Below are 15835 nucleotides of genomic sequence, written 5' to 3'. Positions count from 1 at the left end.
ACCACTCTTCTTGGACACCTGGCTCCCCTCCCCTCTGGGACCTCAGTGCTTCCCTGACTATTCTCCTTAGCTCATTGAAGTCCACCCTCCTGAAATCTAGGGCTGCTGCCTTGCTGCAGGCCTTTGCCACCTTGCGCTGGATGGTGAATTCCAGCAGGCGATGATCAAGGTGTTTGTCTTTTTAAGTGTATGATTTGTTTTTTTTCTGGTTCTACGATGGCAACCCACCCTCCCAAAAGGAGTATTTTGGGGAGGGGGGGCAAGAGGAGGGACTTCCAGTGGCAATGGTTAGGGGGCAGGGCTCTAGTCCCAGTATGGCAACTGGGGGGTGACTGTCAAGGTGTGGGGCTACCCATGTGGCCCTTGACAGTTCACCAAAGCTCATTAAGTGACCCTCCAACTGAAATAATTGCCAGCCCCATACTACACAAACAAGGAAAGTGATAGGTACTCTTCCCAATGCAAAAAAATGATCAAACTGTTAGGGATTGCTTCCAAAGCCTTTCACTTGATTGTGGTCAACAGTGAACTTGTGGCCATCATCAACCTCAAATGCTCACCACTGACCATATGTTTCGTGTCTGGGGGAGCCCATTGATAAATTCTTTTTGCCTCCAGGGACAAAGGAAAGTGCTTCTACTTTATGTTCTGGAGCACTCATTAGCAACTCCAAGGTGTCTCCTTCCTACAGTAGAATCAGGAAATGCTTTCTGCCTTCTCACTGATTCTGTTAATTTCCCATAGTGATCAAACTAGGAGAGATGTGGCAGTACTATCTTTCTAGCTCCGTATTGGCCAAGGCAGTTCTGGTGCACAGACCTGCTGGATTTATCCATAGTGATCCCTAATCAGGCTCCTGCTCTGTCCAAACCTGTAAGAACAGGGCTCAGTTGTTTCATCTAGACCTGGTGTTGCTATGATTGGCAGTTTGCGTGGTGTTTGGCTAAGTACTGTTAAAAGGGACTCCTCGTCCTAGGTCCATGATCTGCTGGTAAAAGCATGAAACCACCCATAAGGAACATCTCGCCAAGTAGCTTGAGATTTTCTGTATGGGCAACCCAACATGAACTAGTAACTAAACATTATCACATATCCTAGACTGTTCATTTCAGTTGAAAAAATTTGGACTCTGTTTCAATTTGATCAAGAATTACCTGACAGCAGTGCTGACAATACTATCTTACAATGAAGTCACTTTCCATCTGTTTCAATCTGTTAGTATTGAGATTTCTCTGGGATCTGATGCATGTTTATCCACTAGTCATATAGCCCACCCTAACTTGGAATTTCAGCATAGAATTTCTGAAGTTTATGGAGCTGCTTCCCCAGAGGGCTTCATTCACCATTCTGCTCTTAATGATTTTCCTAGTAGGTAGCACCTCAGCTGTGAGATTAAACTAATTCCATGTATTCATGGTACAACCACAGCATACCTCACTTTACCAAAGCAAGGTGAAAAGTATTTCCATGTTGCTATCTGATTTTGACCAGAATGTGGTAGTCACCCTAATTGTATTTTTCCAAAGGTGTATTGGTCAAATGGGGAGAAGAAACCACTCATTTTAGAAGTATATTGCACTGTACACTAATGTATTGACAAGACAAAGTCTTTCAGTCTTTGTATGGCATGGGAAGCTGCTGTAAAAGCCAAGCCATTTCATCACAGAGACCGTCTAAATGGATAATTCGCTATATCATGCTGTTTAGCCAGCTGGCAGATATACCTTTCCTGCTGCCTGTCAGAGCTCAGGTAACATTTTTATTGTGTCTCCACAATATTTCAGTAGTTGAAATCTGCAAAGACATGGAGCAATACAGCCATGTTTGTAAAGCCTGATATGCTTGGAGATTCTTTAAGATGCAAGGGAGCAGTGCTTTTTCTCTTGTTCGATTGATGCAGTTGTCATCCCCAATTCCATTATCCTTAAGGGGTGGATATTTCTAGTCACCTACAATGGCATCTGCACTGATGCAGTCAAAGAACAGTTGCTTACCCCAAAGCAATTGTGAGTCTTCAAGATATCAGTAAGTATGGCTCATATATCCCACATTCCATCTACTCTTTCAGCATGGACTAGTGTGGACTTCACGTTGCAAGGGAGGTAAGAGACGCTATACCTACTATTACCTTTAGATACAAAGGGTAATTTACATGTGCTCTAGAGGTGTGGGGGGGTGCTTTAATTAGACTGGCTCTGAGAGCTGCTCTAATTAAAGCACTGCCGCATCTCCTGTATCAGCATCCCTGAACTTAAAAATGGCAGTGGGGGTACTTGAACTCAAGCGTGTTTGATGAGCTTTAGTTCAAGTGCCCCCACTGCCATTTTTAAGAGTGGGGAGACTGATACATGAGATGCAGGAGGCTACTGGAGCATGGCAATTGCCACACTCCAGCAGACTCAATTCACTGAGCCTGTTCCAAAACACTGGAATCCCAATGCATTGAAGCAGCCTCTATGCTCATGTATAGGCACCAGGTCCACAGGTCCAGATTATTTTACCTTTTAGGCGCATACGTGAATTTAACCACATAAGTGTAATTTTATTCCATACTGCTCAGACTCTTGAAAAACGACGAATATAAGAGGTGGGTGGGTTCTCCTCTTCCTCATTGTTTTTTTGCAACTCAGCCAAAAGGGTCAGATGATGGTGTGTTACAAAAATAGATGCAATCTGGATTTTCAGGAGCTTGAACAGGGTGAAAAATAATCTCTTAGGTGCCTAAGTCCACTCAGATATGTGATAGATGGAATAGAATCTGGCCCAAGGGAACTCAGGGGGTCTACACAGTTCCAGAGGACGTGGCTATTCAAAAGATTCTGTGTTCATTCCAACCATAAGCACAACTATAGTATCATCCACACTGAACATAGTGTCTTAAATAACTGCAGTTATTCTGGGATAGGTTAAAGTTCTCTTCCCATATGGGGAGAAGTATTTTTTTTTAATTCTTCCTTGTACTTGCAGATCTCTCTTGTGTTGTCAAAGACAGACTCCTTTTGTTCAGGAACCCAAATATGATACCAAAAAGATCTCAGGTAGTGTAAATGTTAGCGGTCTTTCTGAAGTGAATAAAATTACTGGGTGATTACTGGGTAAAATATGGAGTGGTTATTTTTCTACTGAAGAAAAAGGTAAACTGATGATTAACTATTACTATATTTTTCTGACATACAACATGCCCTGGAATATATTATCCACCTTGTTTCTGAAATGCAAAATGAAGGGGTAAAAAAGATCTTTCCTTGTAATAACTGAGTAGTAGTAACTATGGAGCCTGCTCCTTGTTGTAAAGGTGACTCTTAATTAAATTGAGATATAGCATAGGTCTGTTCCTGCTGGATAAAATGTTTATACATTACAGTCACTGTTGTTTGACAAAATAATTCCCAAAGGTGTTGTCATAATCTGTATTTTATGTATGCCTGGCCTGAAACAGTAAATTGGTAAATTACTGTCAGAGTGAGTTGGTGAGGGTTGTGGGTCTTTAAATGTAAACAAAATGTTTATTTCAGATTTAAAAATGAAAAGTATGGGCATAATGCAAATTATGTGAAAATCTTTACTCCATTTTGTGGGGATTTTTGCCTACATTTTTGTTTTCTTGTTATGCATCTTAGAGGAATTTTAGTTTAATAAAATAGTTAGATTTATGTAATCAATACAGATTTTAAAATGCCTAGCTTCCTATACTGGGTTTGGTATTGTTGTAGCTGTGATGGTCCAGGAAATGTCCAAGAGGCATTTTTTGTTATATCTTTTATTGGACTGGCTTTATAGCTGGGAGAGCTGTTGGCCAAGCTTTAAGGCATTAACTGTCCTTCTTCAGGTCTAACTTTTCATATGCATCTGTAAGAGATGGGGACCCATAAGGAGACAGTGCCCTGGAATAAATTTCTTTTAAGTTTTATGCCCAAAAGTAAATACTTTCATTTTCATAACTTGATTGTTTGTTGAGTGTGTCCAGAAATAATTTAATAGAAAACTTCCCTTATCTCTTAATTATAGAGATAAGTATTTAATTTTTAAAAATGTAAATTTTATGCCATTAATATAGATTTTATTATAATAAAAATGATGATGGAAAGTGACTATTTTTCAGCAGGTGAAAACTGATTTTTGCAATTGTTTTTTTTTCTATTTGTGTCCTTAATTGCATTTACCTCATTGATATGTCACTGTCATTAAAATTTGAAAGGTAGTTATAATTGTATGGTCCATATTAGCAGATTAAAATACAACAAGGCTTGTTAAAAGCACTTAACAGAAAAGCAAAAATGCATAAGGTAGAATGCTATGCAGTGTAGAGGGAGAGAAAATGCTCACATTAAACCATCCCCAAAACTGAGCAGAATGTGGTTTCCATCTGTGTTGTCATTTTCTCTTCCTCTCTCTCCCTCATTTTCCTTTACATAGAAGAAAATATGATTTAATTACAGATTTTAAAAAAAAGTCAGAAGATAAGCAGTAAACCTGAAAAGCCTGAGTACTAATATTTTACTAATGAAAAAATCTGCCAACCTTAATAGTTAGGAAAACACTGATTGCACCCTGTGTCTTGGATGTCATTAATGTTATGCTGGGATTTGTGGTGACTAGCCAAGTCAGAGCATTTGCGCTCTACTGTGATGCAGTCAGCTGATGAGTTAATGCCACAGCTTGTAGGAATTCAGGAACCATTATTTAGAGGAATTTTAAAAAGTCACTAATTCTCAGTATTGCTAAACAAGACAGCTGATGGTTCATCTTATGATGAGATGTTAACAACTATCCTGGATACATAGGAAAGTTCTGTACAAAAAAGTTCTGTTTTACGATCTGCTGACAGAGTAGCATCAGGGACAGATATTTGAACCTTTGAAGCTATGGGTTTATGCAATTTAGTTAGAATTTAAGTACTAATAATGTCCTAACTCTGACTGGAAAACATAGCACCTTTGTAACTAGAATCCAGTCTGTTGTACCCTATGCCACATTGGCCCCAGAAAGCATTAGTTTTAAAGATGATGTTAGTGGAACTCAATTATTTGATAAAGTTGTAAAAGTTACTTTTAAAGGTAAGACTACCACTACGTTGTCTCACTTCACTATTTTATGTAAAAAATGAACACAACATCAACAGCCTTGTTCACTGAAATTCATTGGTTTTCATGGAACAGAGTTTTAAATCTGTTATTTGAGGTTAAAGACAAGTATTTTAGTTTCTGAATGTGTCTTTTCCCTTTACTGACCAGCTTTGACTTGCTCTGAATTCTTCTTAGGAAAGGAATAAGTTTTGTTTCTCTACTAAGGAGAAGGTGTCAAAGTTGTGATGATTCTGCCCTTCCTGTATTGCCAACTGTTAGTGGAGTGTCCTCAGCTGGAAGAGTCAGCATCTTGCTATGTGGAAAGTTTAAGAATTGCTATTATATGCCAATCTTCCCTTCCTTTAGAATATGTTATGCTAAATCTTTACTACAGTGGTCACCAACCAGTCTATCAGTATTGACTAGTAGATCCCGGAGCCGCTTGCAGTTGATCCTGGGCTGGGAGGGCTGAGTACACATGTATGTGTGCCCAGGCAGCTCATCCAGGGGCAGGGGGGCAAGCTCCCACCACTGTGTGCACCCCAGCATGTGCCCCCCATCTGTGCCCAGCAGAAGCAGCTCCCGCTGCGGGCTGGGCTTTGCATCCTGAGCCCTGCTGCAGCTGGCCCAGGAGTGGCCTGACTCCATGTGCATCCTGTCCTGGGCTGAGCCTTGTTGCCTGCCTGCCTGGCAGCCAGGTGCACATGACATCAGGTCTCTCCCATGCCAGCTGCAGCAGGGCTTAGGGTGTAAATCCCAGCCCACAGCAGGAGTTTCCTCCACAGCACACAGATTGGGGGGGCATATGCCCCCCCAAAGTGTGGGGCAGTGCAAGTGGCTGCAGCAGTGGTGAGAGGGAGTGGGGCTGGAGCAGGGGCAGGCCTTGCACAGCTGCAGTCGGGCAGATCAGAGCCACTAGTGGCTCATCTGGGGGTGCAGGGAGGGGGTGCATGCAGCCCAGGAAAGCACAGGGGGGGCGCATGTCCCCAGTATTGCATGGGGCAGGCTGCAGCTGCTGGCTGGGGCTGTGCTGTTCCCAGCAGAGGCTGGAGCCATGCTGCTATTGGGCAGGGTGGCAATGGCACTGGGAGCAGGGCCATGGGGGGCTGCAGCTACCCAAAAATTTGCTGTAGCCCCCCAACCCCCTCCCAGGGTTACCGCCACCTGGCCCAACCACAGTGCAGCCCAGCCTCCACCAAGAACAGCCCGGTGCCACTTCCCAGCCCCTTCCCCCCAGCATGGGGGCCATATGCCCTGGATCTGTGTGCGGGAGGGTAGGCTGCCACTGCAGGCTGGGGCTGGGAGGTGGCACTGGACTGTTCCTGGTGGAGGCTGGGGCCACACTGCAGTTGGGCCAGGCAGAGGTGGCAGCTCTAGGAGAGGGTTGTGGGAGTTACAGTGAATTTTTGGATGGCTGCAGCCCCACTCCCAGCACCACCACTGCACAGCCCAATAGCAGCATGGCTCCAGGCTCTGCCAGGAACAGCCCAGCCCCAGTCAGCAGCTGCAGCCCATCCCACCCTGCACAATTCTGGGGGCATGCACCCTCCTCTGTGCCCTCCTGGGCTGCATGCCCCACCTTCCCCATGCCCCCCTGGACGAGCCACTCACAGCTCCATCCTGCCCCACCCCAGCTGTGCAGGCCCTGCCCCTGCTCCAGCCCCACTCCCTTCCTCACCGCCATTGGGGTGGTGCAGATTGAGGCCCCAACAGTGAGCGGGGGGTGAAACTAGGGCTGGGGCCTCGATCTGCCCTGCCCCCCAGCCTCTTGCCCTACAGACTTACCTGCTGGTGGGGGGGTGTACCCCCAAATAATTTTTTCTTCCTCTGCCTTGATCTGCACCCCCTTCCCTCCCCACAGACTTACCTGCTGTGGTGGAGGTAGATTTTGGGTTCATTTTAAATTCCAAAAGTGATTGCTAACTTAAAAAGGTAAGAGACCGCTGCTTTAATATAAAGTGAACTATATTTTAAATTTAATTAGGGGTACAAGAAATCTTTCTTTGGAGCTACTCTCTTTCAAGGCTTCTTGTACATTTCTCTGAATCATCTGGTACTGGGCAGAGGGCAGTGGAATTATTAAATTAAAATGGATTATAGAACCTTGGGTCTAATTTGTCATGACAATTCCTATATTCATAAACTTTTTATCCATGGCTCTTTAAACTTTGTTTTTGTTCAGAGAAATGATGAGGCCTTTGTGAACAAGAACTTCATCATCAGTGTACTGTTTCCATCTACTAAAAGGAAGACCCACAACCACCATCTGGACTTGCACAAAAGATTTTTTTGTTTAAACAGTTCAAAAAATTCTCTTAGAGAACTGGCATTTCTAGTCAATGATTAACACTTTTGTCTTCTCCCTGAATAGCATACAACTCTAAGTTTTTACATCAGTAAACTTCACAACTGTTCTTAACTAAAAAGACTGATGCAGAAACTAACAAATTCCTTGGCTCCATATATTGCTCTGTTAAGCTTTACTGACGTCTGTGAGGCCTACAAAGTAGGATTATGAGGATTAATCTGCCTATCTGTCCTAAAAATATCATTTTTAAATCACACAACTACAACCTGTTATACAGTTTTAGGTAGCCCTAGCCAATTTCTTAAGTTCTTTATTTGTAACATGTAACCTGTCACACTAGTCACAGGTAGGTGATTGCCTTTCAGGGATGAAGTAATCACCTATACCTATGTGTATAAAACACACTGAGGTCATGGTACCTACAGGGTAATACCTAACACTTATATTTTAGCAAGCTGGTTGATATGAAAATTTGCCATCTTTGGCCAGAGCTTTGGTTCTTGCCTTTAAAATTTGTGGCAACAGCTGAAAAACAAAGAAACAAACTTTACAGAAGAACAAAGTAGATTTGCCTTTTATGGGAAATCTGGATTCAGTGTGTTTTGAGTGTTCTTTTAGAGTTTTTAAAAGTTTGGGTCAAAATAGTATTGCATAAATTTTAAACCAAAGACACACATTTATTCTGTCTATTTTAGTTACTTTCACAACGGTTCTATTTTTGTTATAAGTTAATTTTTATACTGATATAGTGTCTGTCCTGACTATCACTGTTATAATTAGACTTGGCAGGATTCAATTTTTGTCGATAAGCATCAATAAACATTCATTTTCATCTGACACTCACAGATGGTGGCAAAATATTTCATAATCATCAACATTTAGATAAAGGAGATGTAAAAAAAAGATCTGCGGTGAAGGCAAGGAATTCCATCCAGGACAGGGGCAGTAGGTGCACATGCACACACAGTGGCCACTGTGGGAGCTGGGGCTGTGCTGTTCAGGCTGGCCAGGAGTGGGTGTTGGAGGCACAGGGCTGGTAGCAGTGGGGAATCCAGTATTGCTGGCTGCTTGCTTTGTCCAAGTCCCAGCCAGAGCAGGGACCAAACTCCTATAGAGCCTGGCCCAGCCCGGCCTCTACTGAAGTTTGGCCTCTGCCCCAATCACACACAGGCTGAGCTGGACTCCATGGGAGTTTGTCCCCTGCCCTGATCACATGGAGGCTGGGCCAGATTGGGCTCCTCAGGAGTTTGGTTCTTGCACCAATCACACAACGGCCGGGCTGGCTTGGGCTCTGCAGGAGTTTGGCCCCTGCCCTGGCTGGGACCTGGGCAGAGTGAGGGGCTAGCAATACCAAGCTCCTGGCTGCTACCAGCCCTGCCCTGTGTATGTGTGATGAATTCTAGGAGATACTGCATTGTTGATAAGGATGGCTACTGTCTGTTTGCATAAAGGTATGCTTTATTGATTTATGGATATTTGGTTTTTATATTACTAAATTCTCTCCCCCACTCCCCACACACTCCTAATTTCACACAATCCTGAAAATTTAAGTTGATAAAAATTGAAAAACACCCCTGATTTTACCCAGTCCTGAAAATTTAAATAAATGCTAAAAAATAAACATTGATTTTTAGTTGTAATTTTTTTTTAATTCTGCCAAGCCTAGTTATGAGGTCTAGTCATATCTGCACAATCCAGTATGTAAGTAATGTATAGATTGCAAAGTACAGTAAAAGCATTATCTGGCACCCACGGAGAATGGCAGGTGCTGGATTACCAAATATGCCAGTTACCTGAGAGGCCTGAACAGGCGTCTTTGCCTGTTCGGGCCGCCACCTCTCCTGCCATGTCCGGTGCACCCCTACCGTGTCGCCACCCCTCCAGCTGCGAGGGACAGGGAGGGGGGGTCAGAAGATAAAGGGAAAAAAGAACTGTTACTGTGGGGGATCAGCAGCGCATGCTGCTTTATCAAGGGCTGTGGGGGCTTGGCGAAACCAGAAGTGCCACAGTGGGCACTTCTGGTTTCACTTTTACCTTACAAGCCAGCATGCCAGTTAATAGAGCATGCTGGCTTGTAAGGTGCTGGATAACGCGGCTTGTACTCTACTACCTTTTTCATTTTTGTTTTTCAAAATTCCACTTCTTTTTGCTGTACAAACATTGTTTTATGACTGAATGTTACCTGAAGAAGGGTGTTTCCCTCTCTCTCTCTCTCTCTCTCTCACGCACACACACACAGACATGCACGTGCACACTCCTTGCACATATGCAGCAAGTTTTTAACAACTACAGAACCATTTCTGCTAATGGTCTGCCAGTGTTCCAGAGGAATGTGTGCATAACTAATTTAGCTTCATGTCTGTATTCCCTGCATAATAAAGTACCCTGAAATGCTACCTTAGGGGTATCCCTTTATGTATATGCATAATGATATAATATCAAATGTCCAAGCTTGGGTCATCCAGTAAACTGCTTGCAATATGAGGCACAAGATGAAACATGTAAACACAATTTTTTATTGGATTTGCAGTCTGCCAGGACACTTAAAAAGAGTTTGAAAAATTATTATAATGCTGTTAATAACCAGGAAGAGCACAGTTATCACCAGATATGATTACATTTATAAGAAAAACTCTTACCCTAGGAGACTACATCTAGGAAGGACTGGGAGGTTATGCAGAGAAGCATTTGCTGGGGGAAGGGGAGATTAAAACAATTTTTGTTGCATTAATGCTGAAATTGTTTCTTGGGAGAATGCTCCTTAGTATTCCTGGTCTTTATGAGGCTCTTTTATATCTTGGTTTAACATGACTACTGTTTGGTTTGTGTTTTCTGACTGCCCCCCAAGCTTACCCAGTTTAAATGGGAAACGGTCACCTGTCCTCTGTCTTTGACTAATTGTTCACATACAGATTCCCACTTGTAGCTGTGTCTCATGCCCCTGAGTTTCAACCACGGACTTCTTGTTTTGTTGGTACTTACAGTGTGTGCTCTAGCCCCACCTCTCCTTGTGCTCCTGCACTGATGGACAAGGGCAGTTGTCCTCAGTTCTTCTCAACCCCCTAGCAGTTCTTCTCAACCCCTTAGAAATAGAGCTTCTCATGTATCCAGAGGCTTTGAGCCTAAGGAAAAGCCTCAAACCTGTGTTTTTCTTTTCTATTCAATAACTTTATTGCCTTGGGAAATATATTTGAGAGTTCTTTCTCTGGTGCAGCCTTCAGCCCTCCTTGTGCAGCTTGGTGAACTTCCCTGACATCCCCACCCCCTTCACACATACATCTCCTTTGTCATGGCTGCATGAGATGCTCCCATTTTGGGGCCTGGTTGCTGTAACAGGGCAAGGACAGTCCTGTTCCTTTGATGTTACGAAGTTGCAAGGGTGGGGGGGAAGTCAGGTCAGGGGCAGGGCAAAGTTAATTACTTCGTAAACACAGTTGGGAAGGGGATTGCACTTGGGGTGAATGTTAACTGATTAGGAACCGGCAGCTACTTAAGTCCATGGCAGGGGGGTTTCCTTTGCCCCATGGGGCACAACGTGGAGAGATTCAGCAGGGACACCAGGAGCGGCAAACCCAGTGCTGGAACAGGTTCCTGATGAGACCAGCTGGCCAGGTGGAGATAACCATGGCGACCAGCAAAGCAAAGAGGTGAGGAAGAGAGGAGAAACTTACTGGCTGAGAGAAGGTCCCACGGAGAAAGGATCCGCTGGTACCAGCAAGAAAGAGAAAAGAAAGTGGGACTGGAGTCGAGCTAACTGGCTCAGGGAAGTGGCTGCACAGTGGTGGAGGGCAAAAGGAAGACCGTGAGCTGTGAGAACAGCTGGAGTTCTCCACAACTTGGGGAATTTACTAATAAACCAATTTACTTTTATCCTGCTTCTGGAGTGATTTACTACACCCACTGTCATTGGGGAATTAACTCCTTATTCTTCCATCCAAAGCATGGCAGACGAGCCCCAGGGAGAGTGATTTTGTTATTCACCCCCACCTGGCCACAGTTGCCAAAAATTTCTGCCTCCCTGGAACTGTGAAGGCCAAAAAGGGAATTCCCCTGTATTACATGGAAAATGCATTTTATTCCTGTTTACAAAGAGAAAATAATCCTGGACCTCAGAGCACTCACTCTGTTGACCAAAGATGTGTATCCACAGCACTTGTGTACTCAGCTCTCTGTTGTATGGCAGTGACACATGGACTCCTTATGCCAAGGAGGAAAGAAAATTAAACAATTTCCATCTTCGACATCTCTGCCTTATCCTGGGCAGAACATGGTATGACAGAATCTCCAACTTGGCTGTTCTGAAACTCACCAAGATACCCAGTATCAATATGTCTGTGCTCCTGAGACAGAGATGCCTCTGTTGGTTAGGACATACGAATCGTGTGAGTGACGGCCAGATCCCCAAGGACATACTCTGTGGTGAGCTGGCCACTGGCAAACATCAACTTGGATGGCCCCAAGTCAGTTTTGTTGATGTCTGCAAGAAAAACCTTCATGAGCTGTCCATCGATGGCCAATGCTGGGAATCAATCACTTTGGACCACTGTGAGTAGAAAGCTGCCGTGAAGCAGGGCCTATGTCACTTCAAGATAGAAAGGGTCAATGATGAGATAAAGAAGAGGTGTCAGAGGCAAGCAAGACAAGATGGTACTCAGCATGCTGGCACAAGCTCAACTGAGTTTATATGTGCAACTTGCTTGTCACACATCAGACTCCTCAGCCACTCAAGGAGCTGTGGTGTTACCCAGTAACCCACCAAAAGCACAATCTCCTTGGTCTCCCAAGACCAATGGCTGCCAATAAATAAATGAAAGAGAAAATAATCCTGGACCTCAGGAAGCTATTGTGTTCTTTCACAAGCTTGATGGTCACTCTGGTGGCAGTAATAGCTTCACTGTATCAAAGGACCTGTTTGTATAGCTGAACTTTCAGGATGCTTGCTTCCATATTACTATAAGGTACTTGTGCAGGAAGTACTTCAGATTCATTGTAATTCAGGAGTACTAGTAGTACAGGGTCTTGTCCTTTGGCTTTCCACAGTCTTTAATATTTCATCAAGTTCTGCTTGGGAGTGGTGGTGTACCTTCAAAGGTAAGGAATTCCAGTTTATGCCTACACCTGTAACTGGTTATTAAGAAGCACCTTAGCTGATCAGGTGTTGAGAAGCCTTTAGAAAACAGTGATCTTATTCTCTTCCCTAGAGTGCCGTGTCAGCCATTAAAAATCAAATCTAGTTCTGGCACAAAGCAAAGAACTTAGTGAAACTTACCTGTATTGCTAGAGGGTCCCTTATTCCTTAAGGGTCCCTTTGATTGAGAGATGCCTGATATGCTAAGTACATACCTATCCCTTTTCAGTCGCATGATTTCCCACACCATTGTCTCACCATATGCCAGACTTCACATAAGTATGCTTCAAGCCCGGCTGTGTGCAATTTACTCTGCAAAGAAAGACTTGTTAGATATGCCATTCACAGTTCCAGAGCTACTGCTTCCCTTACTAGAGCAGTGGAAGGACCTGAGCAGTATATGCAAGCTAGTTCTGTTTGAATGCTGCCTTCACAGCTGTAGCCAGCTATTTTGGGGCCTGGTGCAGGTCATGTGGAGTGCCCCCCTACACACTACTGTGTAATTATTTCCATTTGATATGGCACCCCCAGGTGATGGTGTCCTGTGCCAGAGCAGTGCTGGCACTACCGTCCTATGGTGCTGGCTCCCGTCCCAGTGGGCTGTCTATACAAGATGTTTGCTGTTGAGTAGACTAATTTGCTCCACAGGAAATGTCTCTGCATCTACGTGGGCAGGGCTATTAGGTTGGAGTAAACTAATACACTCTGCAGCAGGGTAGTACTTATAAATACAAGTACTATCCTACTGTGTTGTTTTTTACTCCACAGCAGTGCATGTGTAGATACTGACGGGGCTGGCTGGAGCACAAGGGTGCTTTAGTGTGGAGGGCTACCTGCTGGCTAGCCCCACAGTGAAGCGCCTTCGTGCCCCAGCCAGCCCCTTTGCAGCACATTGAGCCAGTTTGGAGCAGCTCCAGGTTGGCAGACTGACTCCCTGAAACCCCTGCCAGCTGGGGCTGCTCCATCCTGCCTTGATGTGCTGTGGTCCTGGGCACATGTACAAACACAGCACCCACGAACAATAAACTCCAGCATGATGACAGCTGAAGTTTATTACATTGCATTAATATGCATGTATAGACACCCCTAGTGTGATTACAATGTCCGATACTTCACATAAGGGTTGGGAAACATATTCAGAAGATTTTGAGTTCAGAGTATCTGGTCATAGGATGAGGTGAAACTTTGCACCAATAAGGGACATAGAGAACCTGTATGGCTTTTCTTTGTTTACATTGAAGGATATTGTTCAGATCATGATGGATACCATAACAATACGTTTCATCAGTGGGTCATGCCATTTCTCCACCTATTCAGGGAGGCAGTTGGTTGCAGTACACCTGTCTGGACTCCATAATGCTACAGCAGATCACAAGTGGATATCAAGCACTCAAAGACATATTAGCAGAATGGGGATATCCAGACAGATCTATTTACAGATGAGATCTATGAAAAATGCCCCTCCTTTTGCTGTAAAGAACAGCTTAATTCTAATTCCTATTTGAATGCATTCTTGATAGTGATCAAGGGACCAGCTGTATGCATTCCCTCACATCTCTTAATTCCACAATTTGAAGGGTGAAATTGTTCCAGCCTTCCTCATCTTAAATAACTGCTGCATGCCAGAGCTTTGATTCCCTTTATAAGGAGAATTCAGGACATTACCACAACCTGTTCCAGATCTGTTAACTCACAGAAGAGGGAGAATTCTTCATCTGGTTTTTCATGCCCTCCATCTTACTGTCTGGATAATAGATGGTTCTCAGATGGAGCAAGAATCTGTAGCCCAGGTCAGAGATAGGATAAAGGATTCATGTACTTACCTGTTTTTTATCCTGGTGCCAGGTGATGAATATCAATCAGGGTCATGTCTATTGTATCAGAGAAACTGGATTATTGAGTTGGATTACTGAGGCACCTCAAGCATACTTATCTTTGTTAAATCAGTTAAGTTCCACCTTTCGGGGTGTACTTGATAGCTGTGTTGGTCTGAGACAAAAAAACATACAAAAAACTAGAACTCTTGTTTCCAAAATGATACCTGTTATTAGACCAACTGGAAAATGGCAAGAAAATTGTTCTTTTCTGCAAGCTTTAGGGATCAAAGTCCCTTCATCAGGCTCTGGGAGTTTTTTTGCCTCCCTGCCTGCCATCTGACACCTCCAGGGAAGGAATTCTACCTGATCAACACATCAAAGAGCTACTCAACACAGCTTACAAAGACACTCTCATGGACCCAGAGGGACAGACTTCCATCTTCAGCTCCCTCTGTTCAAAAATGAAGTTTATTTCCTACCTATGGGGACTTTTTACCATCTTGTACCATCTACACTTTTCCCAGAGCCTGGCGAAGGGACTTTGATCCTGAAAGCTTGCAGAAAAAGACAGTGTTCTTGCCATTTTCCAGTTGGTCTAATAAAAGGTATCATTTTGGAACCTAGAGTTCTAGTTTTTTGTATGTCTTTTAAGTTCCACCTGGCAGTTTTCTCAGTCTTTCATCCATCAGTTGATTGTTGACAGCTATTTTCTTACCCAAAAGCTCTCAAATTACTCATGGGCCTGCCCAGGGCCTTTCTACAAGTAAGGGATCCAGTTGTATAGCAGGACCTGAATGTGGTTTTCACATTGCTAATAAGAGCATCCTTTTAAATTTATGGTACAGTACTCTGTTCTCTGACACTAATTGCATCAACAAAAAGGGTAGGGGAGATCCAAGCCCAGATTCTCTTTATACCATTTATTCCCATATGAGGTGATGTCAAAAGCTTGCCAAAATTTCCTGTCCAAAGTCAGCACAAAGTTTCATTTGGAGCAGCAGATTAAGTTGCCAGTGGTTTCCCAAAGTGTTTTCTCCTGACCAGAGGCACATACTAGAAGTAGATGTTAAAATAAAGTCACTTGCCAGTAGGTGGATATTCTTTGAGATATATTATAGAATCATAGAAAGTTAGGGTTGGAAGGGACCTCAGCAGGTCATCTGGTTCAACTCCCTGCTCAGAGCAGGACCATCCCCAACTAGATTATCCCAGCCAAAGCTTTGTCTAGCTGCGTTTTGAAAATCTCCAAGGATGAAGTTTCCACCACCTTTCTGGGTAACCTGTACCAGTGTTTTTTTACCCTCCCAGTGAGAAAATTCTTCCTAATATCTAACTTAAACTTTCCTTGCTGCAACTTGAGACTGTTCTTCCTTGTTCTCTCATCTGCCACCACTAAGAATAGTCTAGCTCCATCCTCTTTGGAACCACCCTTCAGGTAGTTAAAAGCTGCTATTAAGTTCCCTCTCAGTCTCCTCTTCTCTAGACTAAATAAGCCCAGTTCCCTCAGTCTTTTCTC

General features: G+C 43.7%; 1 protein-coding gene and 1 long non-coding RNA gene across 3 annotated transcripts in view; one reads left to right on the top strand and one right to left on the bottom strand.

Moving 5' to 3' along the window:
• MSH3 (mutS homolog 3) overlaps positions 1 to 15835 on the top strand; it is a 298610-nt gene that overhangs the window by 244256 nt on the left and 38519 nt on the right. The gene's annotated exons all lie outside the window — the stretch shown is intronic.
• The window catches only part of LOC109297280, a 20542-nt gene continuing 7830 nt past the window's right edge, over positions 3124 to 15835 (bottom strand). The window contains exon 3 of the long non-coding RNA XR_002097274.1: positions 3124 to 3244. This is a non-coding gene — a long non-coding RNA (uncharacterized LOC109297280). The remainder of the gene's footprint in view (positions 3245 to 15835) is intronic.

This window comes from Gavialis gangeticus, unplaced genomic scaffold, assembly GCF_001723915.1.
Source record: "Gavialis gangeticus isolate Ggan-Ray unplaced genomic scaffold, GavGan_comp1, whole genome shotgun sequence".
Classification (NCBI taxonomy): Eukaryota; Metazoa; Chordata; order Crocodylia; family Gavialidae; genus Gavialis; species Gavialis gangeticus.
This window is presented reverse-complemented; position numbering and strand designations above follow the sequence as displayed.